Here is a 17,980-nt window from a genome sequence, read left to right on the forward strand (position 1 = left end):
TGGCTTGGAGAATTTTGAGCATTACTTTACTAGCATGTGAGATGAGTGCAACTGTGCCGTAGTTTGAGCATTCTTTGGCATTGCCTTTCTTTGGGATTGGAATGAAAACTGACCTTTTCCAGTCCTGTGGCCACTGCTGAGTTTTCCAAATTTGCTGGCATATTGAGTGCAGCACTTTCACAGCATCATCTTTCAGGATTTGAAATAGCTCAACTGGAATTCCATCACCTCCACTAGCTTTGTTTGTAGTGATGCTTTCTAAGGCCCACTTGACTTCACATTCCAGGATGTCTGGCTCTAGGTGAGTGATCACATCATCATGATTATCTGCGTCATGAAGATCTTTTTTGTACAGTTCTTCTGTGTATTCTTGCCACCTCTTCTTAATATCTTCTGCTTCTGTTAGGTCCATACCATTTCTGTCCTTTATCGAGCCCATCTTTGCATGAAATGTTCCCTTGGTATCTCTAATTTTCTTCAACAGATCTCTAGTCTTTCCCACTCTGTTGTTTTCCTCTATTTCTTTGCATTGATTGCTGAGGAAGGCTTTCTTATCTCTTCTTGCTATTCTTTGGAACTCTGCATTCAGATGCTTATATCTTTCCTTTTCTCCTTTGCTTTTCGCTTCTGTTCTTTTCACAGCTATTTGTAATGCCTCCCCCGACAGCCATTTTGCTTTTTTGCATTTCTTTTCCATGAGGATGGTCTTGATCCCTGTCTCCTGTACAATGTCACGAACCTCCGTCCATATTTCATCAGGCACTCTATCTATCAGATCTAGTCCCTTAAATCTATTTCTCACTTCCACTGTATAATCATAAGGGATTTGATTTAGGTCATACCTGAATGGTCTAGTGGTTTTCCCTACTTTCTTCAATTTCAGTCTGAATTTGGCAATAAGGAGTTCATGATCTGAGCCACAGTCAGCTCCTGGTCTTGTTTTTGTTGACTGTACAGAGCTTCTCCATCTTTGGCTGCAAGAATATAATCAATCTGATTTCAGTGTTGACCATCAGGTGATGTTCATGTGTAGAGTCTTGTGTTGTTGGAAGAGGGTGTTTGCTATGACCAGTGCGTTTTCTTGGCAAAACTCTATTAGCCTTTGCCCTGCTTCATTCCGTATTCCAGGGCCAAATTTGCCTGTTACTCCAAGTGTTTCTTGACTTCCTACTTTTGCATTCCAGTCCCCTATAATTAAAAGGACATCTTTTTTGGGTGTTAGTTCTAAAAGGTCTTGTAGGTCTTCAGAGAACCATTCAGCTTCAGCTTCTTCAGTGTTACTGGTTGGGGCACAGACTTGGATTACTGTGATATTGAATGGTTTGCCTTGGAAATGAACAGAGATCATTCTTTCGTTTTTGAGATTGCATCCAAGTACTGCATTTCGGCCTCTTGTTGACCATGATGGCTACTCCATTTCTTCTGAGGGATTCCTGCCCACAGTAGTAGATATAATGGTCATCTGAGTTAAATTCACCCATTCGAGTCCATTTTAGTTCGCTGATTCCTAGAATGTCGACGTTCACTCTTTCCATCTCTTGTTTGACCACTTCCAATTTGCCTTGATTCATGGACCTGACATTCCAGGTTCCTATGCAAAATTGCTCTTTACAGCATCGGACCTTGCTTCTATCACCAGTACATCCACAACTGGGTGATGTTTTTCCTTTGGCTCCATCTCTTCATTCTTTCTGGAGTTATTTCTCCATTGATCTCCAGTAGCATATTGGGCACCTACCAACCTGGGGAGTTCCTCTTTCGGTATCCTATCATTTTGCCTTTTCATACTGTTCATGGGGTTCTCAAGGCAAGAATACTGAAGTGGTTTGCCATTCCCTTCTCCAATGGACCACATTCTGTCAGACCTTTCCACCGTGACCCGCCCATCTTGGGTGGCCCCACAGGGCATGGCTTAGTTTCATTGAGTTAGACAAGGTTGTGGTCCTAGTGTGATTCGATTGACTAGTTTTCTGTGATTATGTTTTCAGTGTGTTTGCCCTCTGATGCCCTCTTGCAACACCTACCGACTTACTTGGGTTTCTCTTACCTTGAACATGGGGTATCTCTTCATGGCTGCTCCAGCAAAGCTCAGCTGCTGCTCCTTACCTTGGAGGAGAGGTATCTCCTCACTGCCGTCCCTCCTGACCTTGAACATGGAGTAGCTCTTCTAGGCCCTACTGTGCCCATGCAGCCACTGCTCCTTGGACGTGGGGTAGCTCCTCCTGGCTGCCACCTCTGACCTCGGACTTGGGGTAGCTCCTCTTGGCCACCGCCCTTTGGACATGGGGTCCTCCCGGCTTCTGCCCCTGACCTCAGACGTGGGGTAGCCCCTCTTGGCCGTACTCATGCGCAGTTGCAGCCACTGCGATGAAGTCCCATCACTTCATGGCAAATAGATGGGAAAACAATGGAAACAGTGACAGACTTTATTTTTTTTTGGCTCCAAAATCACTGTAGATGGTGACTGCAGCCATGTTGAATTTGGTTTGCTAACTTTATATATATATATATATATATATATATATATATATTTGACTGTTTTTGCATCTTTAGGATTGTCACTCCTGTTGCTTCTGTTGTCTGCCCTCTGGTGGATGAGGTTAGTCCTGAGGCTTGTGAATGCTTACTGGTGGTATGGACTGATGCCTGTCCACTTGTAGATGGAACTGGTGTCCCTCTGAGGGGCAGGCCTGAGTCAGTGGGTGTGTTTAGAGGTGTCTGTGAACTCCATATGGCGTCAGCCCCCTGCCTGCTGGTGAGAGGTCTGTGTTCTTGACCTGCTGGTTGTTTGGCCTGAGGCATTTTACACTGGAGGCTTTAGTTTTTTAGTTGGGGCAAGGTCTTGCATCCCTTGATGCCAAAATGGTGTCCTCTAGGAGAGCTCATGCAGAGCAGTATTCTCTGGGGCCTCTGCCTCCAGTGTTCTTGCCTGCACGGTGAGCCACAGCTGACCATCACCTCCCCAGGAGCCTCTTCGAGATTAGTAAGTAGATCTAGCCTTGGCTTCCATGGGGTTATTGCTCTGTATTGTGCTGCGTCCCAGTATATGTGTAACCTTGTGTGTGCCCTCCAAGAGTGGAGTCCCTGTTTTCCCCAGCCCCGTGGAGCTTCTGCACTCAAGCCCCACTAGCCTTCACATCGAGCTGCTCATGGTTTCCTCCTCTCAGTATCAGATCCTCGTGCTGGGGAGCCTGATGTAGGGTTTAGGACTGTCTCTTAGGTGGGAATACCTCTGTGATAGAATCATTTTCTAGTCTGTGTTGCCTACCAGGTGTTTATAGGATTTGGTTATGTCGTGAAAGAACCCTCTTGTTGTGGCTTCTTTTTTGTCTTTGAATGTAAAATATGTTTTTTGGTGGGTTCCGTCTCTTTTGCTGATGGTTTTTCACTAGTTAGTTGTGATTTTGGTGTTTTTATGAGAGGAGGTGAGCTGGAGTCCTTCTATTCTTCCAACTTTACTAGAATCGAGAGGCTGTTTTTAGTTTGGATGTTCGCAGCCTCTTTCCTCAGTGTCTGCTGGCTGTGAAGCTCTTGAAAAGGGGTCTGCAGGCACGGTGGTCCTTGTGTGTCCGGGACCACAGGGGCAGTGCTTGGTGCCTGCTCATGCGTCTCATGGTGGCTGCCTGTGTCTGCTCCTCGGGCCCACAGTGGTGGCAGTGACATGCGCCTGCTCCCAATGCTCCTGTAGGTAGTGTCCTGTTGACTGGGAGTGCTCACAGGGAAAGAACCTCTTATGGTAGTTGCCCCTCTCCTCATGCACCCCACAATAATAGTGCCTTGCCTCTCTGGTGGCCCAGGCTCCTGAGTACACCCTCAGTTGCCACATTCCAGCGTCTTCGGGTTTCCTCAGTGCAGTCAACTCTGGTTCTCTCCATGCACTGGGAGAGGACCCAGCCTCCAACCCCCATCCCCACTAACAGATGAGTCTGTCAGGCTGGGGAATCCAGGTCAGTGGTGCTGACCTTCTGTGCAGGTTACTCCCCATTTTGCTTTCTGCAGACAGTTGTTGCGCTCTCCTCCTAGGCTCCAAAGTTCCCCCTTCATCCAGGCTGATCTCCCTGCATATGAGGAGACTTCCCTGGGTGCTGGAACTATCCCCCTTCACAGCTTCCTCCCTGGCAGGCAGGCTCTGTCCCAATTCTTTCTTTTTTTCTTTTTCCCCTTGTTGTACCTGGTTATATGGAGGTTTTCTTGCCCTTTCAGAAGTGTGAGGTCTTCCTTCAGTGTTCAGTAGATGTTCTGTGTGAATAGTTCCACTTGTAGATGTATTTTTAATATTTTTGTGGGAAAAGAAGAGCACCATGCCCTACTCCTTCCCCATCTTGATCCTCTCCCACCCCCAAAATTCTTTCTGAGACATGTTCTTCTCTCCATATTTGAATTATAGGTACTCGGTGTGCATCACACTTTTGTGGGACTGTGCCTTTTATATTTCTAAAAGTCACCTTTTTCTCCCCCAGTAGAGATGACCTGCAAGATAACCACCTCAGTTCTTCCAGGGGTCTTACCGTAAGATCTACTAGCCATACCCTTGATTTATTCTTTACTTGGTACCCTGGATTTGTTTTTTTCCCTGAAGCTGTTTCTTAATGGCTTCAGCTTTTATTTGATAAGAAAGTTTTATTTTCTAACCTTGAAATGTCTTCTCAATTTGTAGTCTGTTTAATTCTACCTCTAAAATGACTGCTTTTTTTTTTTCATCAAATTACCACTTTCTCATCTGACCAGATACAACTAGAAACAAGACATTTCGTGCACTTAATATTTTCCCTCAAATTCTACTGCCCCAGTCTTTTATTAGCTACCCTATGTTTATTACATAGTTTTCTGTCAGGTAATCTTATGCAACATTTTTACAAAATATTTTGCCATTACATGAGTCATAATTTTCCCAGTCTTCACTAAAGATTTCTGTGCTATTTTTACAGCTTCTTCTTATAGTTTCCTCACTACCTGCTTTCTTGTTCCAAATCTACTATTTTATATTTTATTAATAGATTTTTACTTCTGGAGCACCCCACTTACATCTTATCATCTATAGCTGTTCACTTTTGCCACAATAATGCCCTTGATTCAGTGGCTTGAAACAAAAGTATTTCTTCTCATACATCTTTGGATGAGTTGATAGGTGTAGCTTGGCTGCAAACTGGAATTTGAGTCCAGATTAGGTCCTCTTCCTTGGACTAGCAGTACAATCAGGGCATATTTTTCTTTTCTTCTTTTTATTTTTAAAAACATGTATTTATTTGGCCGTGCCAGGTCTTAGTGGCAGTCAGGATCTTCGTTCTTCCTGCAGAATTTTTAGTTGTGACGTGAAAGTGAAAGTGTTAGTCGCTCAGCCGTGTATAACTCTTTGCAATTTCATGGACTGTAGCCTGCCAGGCTCCTCTGTCCATGGAATTCTGCAGCTAATAATACTGGGGTAGGTTGCCATTCCTTTCTCCAGGGGATCTTTCTGACCCAGGGATTGAACCCAGGTCTCCCACACTGCAGATGGATTCTTTACCATCTGAGAGTTGTGGCATAAGAACTCTTAGTTGTGGCATGTGGGATCTAGTTTCCTGACCAAGGATTGAAACCAGGTCCTCTGCATTGGGAGCATGGAGTGGTAGCCACTGGATATGACAATGGTAGAAGCATGAGCAAGTTCTGCTGAACAAGCACATTTCAAGTCTCTGTATGCAGTATAGCTAGGAACAGCTCAAGGCCAAAATAAATGTTATGACTGAACCCAAAGGCAAAGCTCAGGGAGGTACTCCGCCTCTAGTGGAATGAAGAGCAGTCCCATGGCAAAGGATGTAGACACTAGAAGGGGTGAAGAACTAGGGTCAATAATACAGTGTCCCAAAAAATTTAAACAGTAACGAAAAGAAATATGTGAATGCTGTATTAAGATCATATGAAGTCATTTAAAGTATCATTAGTTGTAAACAGTGACATTTCTTGACAAAGTACTTAATTTACCTGGAAGCTAAAATAATTCTAAATAAATATGTTCCTAATAACATAGCCTCAAACTATAGAAAACAAAAATTTATGAGACAAAAGGAGAAATACGGAAACTCATGATCACAGTGAGTGATTTTATCACACCATTCTCAATGACTTTTAGAATAAACAGACAAAATAGAAGGAAAATTTGAACAGCTCAACAGTTGTGACTTGTAAAACTTCAGAATTCATGTTAAAACTACATAATATCCATTTTTTTATAAAACTGAAGTATAGTTGATTTACAATGTATTAGTTTCAGGTGTACAGCAAAGTGACTAGATATATTTAGATACATATTCTTTTTCAGATTCTTTTCTATTATAGGTTATTATAAGATACTGAATATTAGCTTCCTATGTTATACACTAGGTCCTTTTTGTTTATTTTATGTATAGTAGTATCTGTTAATCTCAAACTTGTAATTTATCCCTTTGTTAACCATAAGTTTGTTTTCTATGTCTGTTCCGTTTTGTAAGTAAATTCATTTGTATCTTTTTTTTTGTAGGCTAATATGTAAGTGATATCATATGACATTTGTCTTTCTCTGTTTGACTTTTAATACCCATTTTTAAAAAATGCACACAGAATAGTTTAAAAACTGGACTGTAGTTCTATCACTAGAAATTACAGAAAAAGTAAAAATATTGAAAAAGAACAGTATATTCTCAGATCACTATGGACTTAGACTAGAAAGTATCATGCTTAGAAGAAAGAGCATTTTTAGAAGGAAAATTTTGGCTATAGAAGTGTATATTAGAAAATAAGAAAAGCTGAAAACTCAATGATCTAAGCATCCATCTGAAGAGGGTAGAAAAAAGAACAAAACCAAAAGAAATTAGAAGGAAAAAATAATGAACATTCAACAAATCAATAAACCCAGAAGTTGATCCTTTATATAATAAAATTGATGCTTATTACCAGGTAAGTTTCATCATAAACTCATCATTTTTTTAAAAAAGGAAAGAGATAACTAGCTAAAATCAAGACTTACAAAATGAGGAACCTTACTCTACATCCTAATTCAGTATTTGGCAACCTATAGTAATTTTAACAGTATTCTGCTTGTGACATAACTTTTCATTGCATGAATAATCTATAATACTCATGTATGTAGTTTAGAAAAACGGATAAAATAAAATATAGTCCCACCACTTAGGAAAAAGTATTTTCAATCCTAGATGCATATTGGAAACACCTAGAATGCATTATTTAAATATTGACACCTAGGCCCCTTAGAGAATCAGTTAAATCAGAATTTCTAATTGTGACCCTATATAAGTTTATTTTTTCAATCCCTCTCTTGGTTTTAATATTTAGTCATATTTGTGAACAACTTGATATAGGAAATGATGACATTTTGATGTTGTCCTTCTGGTCGTTTTGCTTATATAGACATACACTATGGAGTTTTTTTAATAAGTAGATTCTTATTAAACATGCAACTTTGAAACCTTTTCAAGTTTAAAATCTAAACAGAGATTTACCAATGTGTCATAAACATCTTTCCATACTAGTGAATATACTTCTGCTGCTGCATTTTTAATAGTTATGTAGTATTTCATTATATGGATTTATTATCATTCATGTAACTAATCCACAATTATTGGGCACTTAAATATTCAAAAGTATAAACCCAGTGCTAAGAAATATCCTTATGAAAGTACATTTCAGTTCAGTTCAGTCGCTCAGTCGTGTCCGACTCTTTGCGACCCCATGAATCGCAGCATGCCAGGCTTCCCTGTCCATCACCAACTCCTGGAGTTCTCTCAGATTCGCAACCATCGAGTCAGTGATGCCATCCAGCCATCTCATCTCTGTGGTCCCCTTCTCCTCCTGCCCCCAATCCCTCCCAGCATCAGAGTCTTTTCCATTGAGTCAACTCTTCGCATGAGGTGGCCAAAGTACTGGAGTTTCAGCTTTAGCATAATTCCTTCCAAAGAACACCCAGAGTTGATCTCCTTCAGAATGGACTGGTTGGACCTCCTTGCAGGCCAAGGGACTCTCAAGAGTCTTCTCCAACACCACAGTTCAAAAGCACCAATTCTTCAGCGCTCAGCCTTCTTCACAGTCCAACTCTCACACCCATACATGACTACTGGAAAAATCATAGCCTTGACTAGACGGACCTTAGTCGGCAAAGTAATGTCTCTGCTTTTGAATATGCTATGTAGGTTGGTCATAACTTTTCTTCCAAGGAAAAGTGTCTTTTAATTTCATGGCTGCAGTCACCATCTGCAGTGATTTTGGAGCCCAAAAAAATAAAGTCTGACACTGTTTCCACTGTTTCCCCATCTATTTCCCATGGAGTGATTGGACCGGATGCCATGATCTTCATTTTTTGAATGTTGAGCTTTAAGCCAACTTTTTCACTCTCGTCTTTCACTTTCATCAAGAGGCTTTTTAGTTCCTCTTCACTTTCTGCCATAGGGTGGTGTCATCTGCATATCTGAGGTTATTGATATTTCTCCCAAAAATCATTTATTCAAATACTTTTGTACCAGTATAATGCAAATAGTTTGTGACAGTTGGTAACTAAATTTTCATCTTAGGTGCTCACCTAGGCATCATGTAGGTTATTTAAGTTGAAAGAAATACAGTAATGTATTTTATCTTACTAACTTTATCATCCCTAACCCAGTGCCTGATGTACAGGAGACATATAGTACTTGTTGAATAAATGAATAAATTTAATTCTTGGTGCTAACTTGAATTCCTAGAGTATGTGGACCAGTCACATTCAAAAGAAAGGTACCTTGGGGGCATATCCGGTATGAGAAGCCAAACTTGGAATATGTAACCCAAAATTTTTTACTTTCAAATTAAGAAATGAACTAGTTATTGAGATCTTTGCTCACCTAGCCATGCCACTTTAAATATGGCCATTTCAGCATGTATGTTTTAAGCTACCATTTGTTGAATGTTTTATATCCATTATCTTATTTAATCTTCCCAACCATCCTATATAGTGAATACTATTGTTATCTTCATTGGAAAGGCGCAGTTCAGAGAGGCAAGGTGAGGTGGCATGCTTAAGGTCACAGAACCAGCAAACTTCAGAATGAGGAATTCATCTCTGGTTTGTCACACCGGGAAAAAAAAAAGGCACTCTTATTTTTAACCACTGTGAAAAGAGAAAAGTCGCTCAGCCATGTCCGACTCTTTGCATCCCCATGGACTATACAATCCATAGAATTCTCCAGGCCAGGATACTGAAGCCTCCAGGCCGGAATACTGAATACAGAATACTCCAGGCCAGAATACCAAATACTGAAACCGTTCCCTTCTCCAGGGGATCTTCCCAACCCAGGGATTGAACCCAGGTCTCCCGTGTTGCAGGCAGATTCTTTGCCAGCTGAGCCACAAGGGAAGCACTTTAACCACTGTACCTCCTAGGTAGTTTTGTTTTGTGATGCATTGAAATACAATTTTTGATGTTGCAATTAAAAAATAACATCCTTACAATACCAATGCATGATGATGGAGAAATACTTGAAAATTCAGATAAGTAAAAAGAATACAAGTTATACCTAAACTAATTATAGTATCTTTTGGGAGAGCAGTTAAGTGAAGTGAATTCTCCAGGCAAGAATACTGGAGTGGGTAGCCTTTCCCTTCTTCAGGGGATCTTCCCAACTCAGGGATCAAACCAGGTCTCCCACATTGCAGATGGATTCTGTACCAGCTGAGCCTCAACAGAAGCCCAGGAATACTGGAGTGGGTATAGCTTGTCCCTTCTCCAGGGGATCGTCCCAACCCAGGAATTGAACTGGGGCGTCCTGCATTGCAGGCGGTTGCTTTACCAACTGAGCTGTCAGTTCAGTTCGGTCACTCAGTCGTGTCCGACTCTTTGCGACCCCATGAATTGCAGCACGCCAGGCCTCCCTGTTCATCACCATCTCCTGGAGTTTACTCAGACTCACGTCCATTGAGTCCGTGATGCCATCCAGCCATCTCATCCTTGGTCATCCCCTTCTCCTCCTGCCCCCAATCCCTCCCAGCGTCAGAGTCTTTTCCAATTCTTTTCCAACTGAGCTGTCAGGGAAGCCTAATACTTGGGAGAGCATTACTTTTTTTCAATCTAAAGGAAGTATTTCACACTCTGACATCACATTTCCCATCATTCATTTTTGCTTACTATCTATAATCTTAAAATTTGGGTACTTGACATGTACGGAAGCAATACAACAGCATGTATATTTTAACTGACGATTGGCTATTTTTCCCCAAGCGTTCATCCATTGATAATTCAATCATAGATTTTTATTAAACTCCTGTTTTGTTCCATGCATTTTGCTACATTTTAAGAATTCATCAGCGATCAAAAACAGACATGGTGCCTGCTCTCATGGAACTCTCAGTGGATATGAAGAGTGTGATATGAATAAAAAATGACATAAATAAATGTAAACCTGTCACTATAATAAACACTATGCAAGAAAAGGATGTGAGTTTGTAAGAGGAGAATGTGACCTAGTCAGAAAAGGCTTTCTTGATGATAAGATAATAAATAAGCTGATATTTGAAGGAAAGGTAAAGTAAGGAAGCAGGAGCCTTCCAAGGAAAGGTAATATTTGCAAAGCCCTGAGAAAAAGGAAACCTGGAAAATGAGGAATATAGAAAGAAAACTGTCATGGCTAAGAATACAGACAGCAGCTGGAGACTGTTATATGTGACTGGGGAGGAAGGTGTGGACTAAACTCTCAAAAGTCCTGAGGCAGGATAATACCTGGTATACTCGGGGAGCAACAAAGATCCCAACATGGCTAGGGTAGTATAAACAAAGATGGTAGAAAGTGAAATTAGAGCATCAATAAGGTGCTAGATAATCTTGTAATGCTGCCCAATAGCAGTTTGTGCGGTGATGGGAATGTTCTGTATGTGCTGTCCACTGATAGCCACTGTTCACTTGAAATTGAGCACTCAAAACTATAGCCAGTACGGTTGAACTCAATGCTTAGTTTAATTTAATTTTAATTTTAATAACCTCTAGCTGCAATGATGTCCAATATAGTGGCTGTTGAACACTGAAAGTGTTGCTAATGTAGCTGGAGAACTTAATTTTAAATTTGAATTAAAATTAAGTTAAATAGGCTAGTGGCTGCCATGTTGTACAGTACAGCTGTAGCCTTCTGGCCTTTGACTTTTACTCTAAAATTAATTTAAATTGCCAAATTTGTATTTTGTTTTACTTTTAAGCAAAGTAACAAAGTTTTCTTCTTTGATAGATAAATGAGATGTGAAGGTATGCATGCATGCATGCTCAGTTGCGCCTGACTCTGCAACCCTATGGACTGTAGCCTGCCAGGCTCCTCTGTCCATGGGATTCTCCAGACAAGCATACTGGAGTGGGTTGCAATTTCCTCCTCCAGGGGATCTTCCCGACCCTTATCTTAGGTCGCCTGCATTGGCAGGTGAGTTCTTTACCAGTAGTGTATAAGAAAACCTAAATAAATACATCTTTTCCTTGACACTCATTTTTAATTGATATCTTGAGATATACCTCAGAAGATGAAAATGTAATTAGAGCATATCTCACTTTTTCTTTCTGGGCTTAGCTTAACTGTCTTGTCTTCATTAAAGTCATCCCTGACCCCCTGCTGAGGAGATAGGTCCTACCAGTTAATATTCTCATAGAGCACTGTTCTTTCTCTTCATATCTCTTGCCAGATGTTTATTTATGTAGATATTTGTATAACTATTTAATATCTTTACCACCACCCCTAACCACATGTAGAATTATTATCTAGGGCAGAATCTTAGTAGGCCCTTATTGAATATTTGATAGCAGAGTAGATGAATAAAGAAATGAATAACTATTTAGCATTCTTTTCTCTAATGTTGGAGAAGGAAATGGCAACCCACTCCAGTACTCTTGCCTGGAAAATCCCATGGACAGAGGAGTCTGGTAGGCTACAGTCCATGGGGTTGCAAAGAGTCAGACACAACTGAGTGACTCAATGTTCTTTCTTTCACTTTCTCCAATATACTGATCCATCTGTTTATCCATACTACTAACCCCCACCTCTGAACATGTAGCATTAGAGGACTCCCTTTAACCATTTATTCATCCCATTTGCTTAAACCTTTGATAAACATAAGTGTCAATATCATCCTAATCCATTAAGCAGTCTTTATTGAGAGATTTTTTTCCCTACCCAGTTAGAAGGAATTTAACCATCTTAAAGTAAGATCCAAAAGAATTTGTAAAAGGTTGCTTGGTGACCTGTGTGGCTCAGAACTGAATTACTCTACAGTAACAACCCACGGTCTGTCCCTCAGCTTTCATGTAACTGGTATTATTCTACTTTATTTCAAATGAATTGCCCACTTTGAGACAGAGAAGTAAGGTGTGTGACAAATGGCAGTTATCTCATGGCATTTTGTTTAGCTAGCTTTATACAACTCCATCATTGTTAGGCTGCTTAAGGATATATATGCCCTTATGCTGAGTTTGTCTTTGGAATTCATTCTCACCAAGAACCCTCAGTTCTGGCTCTGTAGCGCTTGACACTGACTTTGTTGCTTTGGTTAGCAGTGGGGCTGCTTTCTCTACTACATTTGAGAGTAGGAGGACTGCCAGAACATCTCAGTATAATTTCTGAATTGTGCTAAAAAATAGAAACATATCATTGAGTCATTTCCTCTCATGAAACATACGTGATAGGCCTGAAGTGAGCATCCGGTAACCTGGGTTTCACTCTTAGCCTGCCTCCAGCTTACTGTATCACCCTCAATGTACTTAATCACTCTGTGCTTCAACCTAGAACTTGCCAAGAGAATCTTTTTTAATCCCTACCTCTTACAGTAGTATTAGAAATAATAAAATGATTCACCTCTCTGAAGCTTACTAAAATCCTTCAGAACAAAGTCTATACAAAGATTGTTGAATGTATATGTATTACTGCTATTTCAAGCCCAGAAAAACAGTAGCATCTATTCAAGTCACCACCACAGGAGGCCTCTTAAAAACAGGTTGACTCAGCTATGTGATAGCTTATGATTTTTTATTGATATATGGTTCTCCTTTTCTGCCAAAGAAAAACCTTGAGTCTGGAAGGAAAAATTAAAAATAGGAGCTTCCTGGGAAATTAGTGTCACAGCGAACTGTATATCAGTTTGTTCTTTAAGCAGGCCTGGCAATTACCTTGGAATAGTAGGCCTTTATATTTTTTCTAAGTGTTTTTCTTTATGCTTCATCATTCCTGATGAAAGAAACAAAGTAGTTAAGAGAAAAGCTACAGGTTGTTCAGAAAAGACACCAACTTCTTCAGGGAAGTGGTTGTCTCCAGTGATGCTCTGACCACAGTGTTGAGAGCTGCACTGGTCCAGTGAGTAAAGCATGGCCTTTTTGTATAACATGCTGTATGTTTTCTATTCCCACTGCTGCTTCCAGGATTTATTATCTCCTGCCCTGGGAAATCATAGCGCGCGCGCGCGCACGCACACACACACACACACACACACACACACACACCCCACCCCACACCCCCATCCCTGTCCAGTGCACCCAGTAGGGGGGGAGGGGACAGAAAAGACAAAGTCATTTATATAATGTGTCTCCCTGCTGAGCCCCTAATGGCCGAAGCTTTTGTTCTGCATTCAGTGGCTGCATGTGATGGGCAGGAAGCCGCAGTCTCCCTTTGTTCCATGGCCTTATTCAGCAATTTAGATCCATCATAAAAATCAAATATGCATGTTGCAATTGCCTTGCCTACAACAGCTTCAATTTTCACCTTTCTTTAATTTGAACTCCACAGGGGAAGAAAGAGAAGGAAGGGAGAAAGGGAGAATGAGGGAAGGAAAAAAATTGCTTTGTGTTTTTGCTCAGTGGACTGTGAAAATAGGCAGTAATGAAAAAATATATTTTAATCTCATAGATGCATCCCATTCAAAACAGCATATACCAACCAAACCAGGCCAGTAGAATCCCCTCTGGAAATGCCCTCAAACCATACCAGTTGGTTAAAGCTCCAAAACTGGATGTGAAATGATAGGAAAAGAGAAAAGCATGAGAGTATTACAAAAGATTAGAAACAGGAAGACTGAGAAGGCTGGCTTTCGGGCTTGAGAAATCATCCTGTTCAGGGAGGTGACATCTACACCACTTTTAATTATAGCCAAAAAGACTGTTTTATGTTCAGCTGACTGTCATGAATTTCTTTTGTAAAAGAAATGATTTGGGGAAAGGGTTCATAGAGGGAGTGAGAGTTTACATTTAAAGATATATTTCCTCTCCAAATAAAAATGAACACATTGACAGAGATGTTTTTGTCCACTTATTGATTTGCACACTGTTTTTAAAAATTTCCCAGAATTTCAAAGGATATGTTCCCTGGGGTTCAAATAAATTTGCATCAGCAGCTTTGATATTGATTATTTAGAAAAATACAGAAACCCTTCACCTATTTCATTATTAGATTTAAGCGGTGACTTTACAGGAGACTTTGTGCCCTAATGTAAACAATATGGCCAATATTTATTTTACTTATTAAAAAAATAAAAGATATGAAGAACTATGCCTCTTTATGCCTGGTTTCACTTACTAATATAGATTTTGAAGGCTCAAGCTAAAGTTGAAGCTGACCAGTTTGGAAGAGTCTTTGCCTATTCTTATAAACGGAGCTCTTTCAGGGTAATTCCAGGGAGATTTGCTGGAGGCAACATTAGACAGACATTGAACATAATATAGGATGGATGCACACTGAAAGAGTGATCTTGGTGATCATTCAAGGTTGAAAAGCGTTTGATTGTCTTGAGTGGAGCTTCTAGAAGATGTACTGAATGAGTCTGGGATCAAAACCAATTTCACAAGTTTGTTCCTGTTGTAATATGGAAATCCACCAGATTCTGCCATGACTAATTAGAGATGTGTGAAGAAGGTTTCTCTTTCCCAACATTATTGATTTTCCTTTCAAACCCCCCAGTTTCACAGAGAAGATCTCTGGCATTTAAAAGTGTTCAATTTAGTACAGTTCACTGATGCATGTAATCTTTGCTAACTGCATCCCATTTTCTCTGAACTTGGTTTTTGAGGCCCTCTCATGTTCTGAATGTATTTTAAATTTGCTTTAGGTTTTGAGTAAAATAAAAAATGTGCCCAGGACATGTGAGCACCGAGAATAAATTTAATATTTTTTGTTGTTGTTGTAATTTTCCTCTTCCTTCTGTTGGAAATACAGGAAATGTTTCATGCCCGTAAAAACAGTGTAGTTTTAAAAAGTAGATTCTACACAATTTAAGCTTACATATGAGTCAAGGGATTTATGTCTTGAATCTTATCTTTCCTGGAAAAAGTGAGAAAATTAAGATGGCTAATAGTACTTGGAAATTTTTAACATTGGAGGAAATCTGTGATTGAATAGTATAACTCGGGCAAAAGCTATGGCTATGGCCATAACTATGGCCTTAACTCCTCTCTCCCCACCCCATCTTTTAACACTGCCACATATCTCTTAGAATATTGGGAACAGATATACTGGAAGGAAAGTTATGACCAACCTAGACAACATATTAAAAAGCAGAGATATCACTTTGTCAACAAAGGTCCGTCTAGTCAAGGCTATGGTTTTTCCAGTGGTCATGGATGGATGTGAGAGTTGGACTATAAAGAAAGCTGAGTGCAGAATTGATGCTTTTGAACTGTGGTGTTGGAGAACACTCTTGAGAGGCCCTTGGACTGCAAGGAGATCCAACCAGTCCATCCTAAAGGAAATCGGTCCTGGGTATTCATTGGAAGGACTGATGTTGAAGCTAAAACTCCAATACTTTGGCTACCTGATGCAACGAGCTGACTCATTTGAAAAGACCCTGATGTTGGGAAAGATTGAGGGCAGGAGGAGAAGGGGACAACAGAGGATAAGATGGCTGGATGGCATCACTGACTCAATGGACATGGGTTTGGGTGGACTCCGGGAGTTAGTGATACACAGGGAGGCCTGGCGTGCTGCGGTTCATGGGGTCACAAAGAGTTGGACATGACTGAGCGACTGAACTGAACTGATACCCTGTAACTTCTCATTAAAGTCCAGTCCATATGCTGGCATTTTGTGTTTTCAACTTCTCTCATATGAGGAAAGATGCTAGACAGATGTATCAAATGATAAACACTGCATATTGGAGAGTGAAGCCTTTTCTCTTTGAATTTAAGATTATTTAACATGTAAGGTTTATCTTTAATTGAACATTTTCCTCTCCTCTTTCATATGGGAACTTTTTAACTTTTGGTCCTTCGTTTGTTCTTCTTAGGAAATAAATTGTGGAAGCCATAGAGGTAAAAATTGTTTGACTATTTTCTTGACCAGTCTTCCTTTTCAGGCCACCTGGTTTACATTTCAGGTCATTCCAGCTGCTAACATTATTCTTGCCTATGCTTTAAACATAAATGTTAGATATCTTTTCCCTTTGAGATCTTAGAGTCCTAACAGTGCCTCTTTCCCCTCCATATTAAATACATGTTGAACTAATGACAAGTCTCAACATAAACAGTCTGTATATATATAGTCTGTCTCTATATATACAGTTTTGTAGAAGTTTAGGGTATAGCCTCTAGAATTCTACGTCTCTGTTCAAATTCTGTTTCCATCTTTGACCAGCTCTATGACCTTGGGAAAGTTAAACCTTAGTATTTTCGTTTGTAAAATGAGTATATGAGAATAATAGCATCTGATTCATAGGATGGTGAGAGTTAAATGAGATTCTGTGAAATGTTGTTTCTGATTGGGTTCCTAGGGAAACAAACTCTCAGGTCAAAGTTAACATTCAGAATGTTTCTTATTTATTAGGGGTTACTCTTTGGATCAACACCTGTAGGAAATGAGCTGCACTGCATCCCAGCGAAGACCTCAGCCAACCCCACAAGTAAGTTTTTCAATGAGACCTGGTAGTTGAAGGCTGTCTTCTTTTGGAACTCCCATCAATTGGTCCAATAAATCCTTCATTCCTGAGGGGGATCTAGGTTGCGTGTTACAGTGTCTTCCAGAAGTATTTAGCAAGTGTTCAACAAGTATTAGTTATATGGCAGTACCAGCATATATTTAGCGGTGAGACCATTCTCATTTTTCATGACCCCAATCAGTTGCTCCCATTATATATTTTGATTACAAGAGGCAATATAGTGTTGTGGTAAGAGCATAGCTCTGAAACAGGACCTCCTGTGTTTGAGTTTCATTTCCCCAAGTCTTTTAATAGTGCCTAGCATGTGATATACTCTATTGTGCTTATTAATTAGTATTTTCTTTTTTCTCAAGTTAAACATGTAGTCAGAAAGTACTTTGGAATCAGAGAATTCTTAGTTTAAAACCCAGCTCTCTCACTTACCAAGTCTTTTGATCATGGGCATGTTATTTAATGTGATACTCAGTTTTTACATCTGTAAAATAGGAATAATGATGTCCTTAAAAGAATGCACTAAGAATATAAAGGTGTTACAAGCCTCTGTTTCAGTTCCTTATCTGAAATACGGGAATATCTTATCCTTGCAATGTTGTAAAGACTGTACATTATGTGAGTTCATATATGAAAAGCGCGTAGAATGATGCTTGACATGAGGTACACATTCAGTTAAGTGTTAGCTATACAACAACTGCATAAAGCCCTCTACATAGTGTCTTGCAAATGATGACCACTCAGATACTATTTTTGGAGTCCATCAAGGATGTTTAATTTATTCTTTCCATGCAGCCTTTATTTCCTATTTTATCTGGCCTGCTGTTTTTTTCTTTTTGATTATTCCTTTCCTCTTCCCTCACTTCCTTAGAGTTCTTGGATGTTACATGTAGATCAACATTAAATCATATTTTTATAACACTTAAAAAAAGTTACTTTTTTTGTTCTTGAGATTAGAAAAACTGATCAGGGATTAAACATTATCTTCAGGTACAGGAAGGCTCTTGTTATGGAAATGATGGTTGCCAGTTCTTGTCCATCTTCAGGACAGAAGAGAAATAGACTTTAATGTAGCATAAGTGCTGTATGAATGTCAAAAAAG

General features: G+C 39.9%; 1 long non-coding RNA gene across 2 annotated transcripts in view; it reads left to right on the forward strand.

Annotated features, from left to right (window-relative positions):
• The window catches only part of LOC120872677, a 141,991-nt gene that overhangs the window by 45,447 nt on the left and 78,564 nt on the right, over positions 1–17,980 (forward strand). For both annotated transcript variants that reach the window (XR_005723310.1, XR_005723309.1), the window contains exon 2: positions 16,776–16,851. This is a non-coding gene — a long non-coding RNA (uncharacterized LOC120872677). The remainder of the gene's footprint in view (positions 1–16,775; positions 16,852–17,980) is intronic.

This window comes from Oryx dammah, unplaced genomic scaffold (assembly GCF_014754425.2).
Source record: "Oryx dammah isolate SB20612 unplaced genomic scaffold, SCBI_Odam_1.1 HiC_scaffold_13, whole genome shotgun sequence".
NCBI classification, from domain to species: Eukaryota; Metazoa; Chordata; class Mammalia; order Artiodactyla; family Bovidae; genus Oryx; species Oryx dammah.